This window comes from Antrostomus carolinensis, unplaced genomic scaffold, assembly GCF_000700745.2.
Source record: "Antrostomus carolinensis isolate BGI_N321 unplaced genomic scaffold, ASM70074v2 scaffold42672, whole genome shotgun sequence".
In the NCBI taxonomy this organism is placed as follows: Eukaryota; Metazoa; Chordata; class Aves; order Caprimulgiformes; family Caprimulgidae; genus Antrostomus; species Antrostomus carolinensis.
In genome coordinates, this window is record NW_010302498.1 from 14,395 (window position 1) to 16,147 (window position 1,753).

Here is a 1,753-nt window from a genome sequence, read left to right on the forward strand (position 1 = left end):
GGTCCCTTCAGACCCCACCAGTCTGTGATTCTGTGAAGCGAGCTCTGTCAAAGCTCAGAGAAGTGAGCAGGGAGCAGCAGCCCCCAGCAGCCAAAGCCAAACACTTCCTAGAGCAAATATTGGCTCAAGGCGATAGCGTTGGGTGTCACAGCTCAGCAAGATAAAAACTGCTTCAAGAGGGGACGGCTGGTTACCCGGCACCCCAACCAGCCCACGGCACAGGGCGAGGGAAGGGGGCTGAGGCAGGCAGTGTGGGCAAACTCCAACAGAGAAGCCAAGAATCAGTCTCTTGCTTCCCATCCACGTTTAATTAAAAGGATATTGGTAGTTGAGATGTGCCCTAGATATCTCCAACCTGAGATCAGAGAGGAGGGAGGTGCCTTTAATTAATTCAAGGCTGGTGTGGGGCTCCTGTGCCGTGTTGGGATGCTGGTCCCATCCCATCGAGCATCACCAGGAGCACAACATCCAGCCTGCTTCATCCACAAGACAGCTAATCCAGAGGGATGAGATATGGACACTTCTTGCTCCTGACCACGCTTTGCAGTTTCTACAGCCTCATTTTTAAGGGTTTCCATCGTTTCCTTCGCAGGGGTGTGGGAACTCCAACAATCCCAACTTCCCCTCCTTGGTCAAAACCCACCGGAGGGCTGTGTGTGGTGGAAGATGGTCAGAAATGAAAGACCTATTGTTTAAGCTAATTACTGTGGCAGGAGGTTGGCTGGGGGAGAGGCAGGAATGGTGTGTGTACACTGAGCGGGGAGAGGGCTTGTCTTTTATGGCTTGGGGTGGGAGAGAAACAGAACTTGGGGACAAGAGAAGGCTGCAGACCCACTCTCGATTTACAGCATAAAATCCACATGTTCCTCCTCAAAACCCACCATTCCTTCACCTCATCCACTCAGCTCCATGACAATTTGCAGGAAATAAAGAAATCTGAGTGTCCATCCCTTGCTCTATCACACTGGGCATCCTTACATGAACCAGATGGATCAGCCAGACAGGGATCAGTCACTTGGTGCTGCTCATGCTGTCACTGAAACCCAAACAGATCCCAAAAGCCTGGAGAAGGACCTCAACACACCCACTCCCACCCCAAAGCCGTGTTTCCCTCATTCCATCAACATTCCAGCCAGGACCATGAGGTCATGCTCATCGTATTTCATCACACAGCAAGCGTGCTTGGCCAGGATGTGCCTGGATCTATTTAGGAGCACAGAAGATGAGGAGAGGTTTTGTGAGCAGTAGATGAGGTTGTTCCTCAAGAGAAGATGGACAGTCCCAGCTCGGAGCAGTGGGATGGGCTGTCCTGCTCCCTGGCCTCGCTGTGTTGCTCCAGGGGCTGCTGTTGGCAGAAGTGTGAAAGATTTGTAGAAAAAGAAAAGAAAAAGGAGTTTTGGGTTTTTTTTTTTGTACAGTAAAATTTGTGACAAATTAAGAGGGAAGATGCCATCAGCCCAACTTCCTGAGGAACACCTGGAAGGGATCTCAGAACCAGGAGGAGGGCAGGTTTGCAGCACACCCCACCCTGCAGCTCCTCCTCTGCCCAACCCCTGGACGTGGGAGGTGTAATTCAGTGTCATTTTCTGCTAATGAGCAGCTTTTCCATGGGGCTGTACACACCTGATTTTGATATTCTGCTCTTTAGATATTTGAAGATGAGAATTGATCCCTAATTCCCTCCTGCCTCAAACAAGCAAAACACACTGAGGGAAACACAAAAAACTTCTTCTTCTTCTTCTTCTTCTTCTTC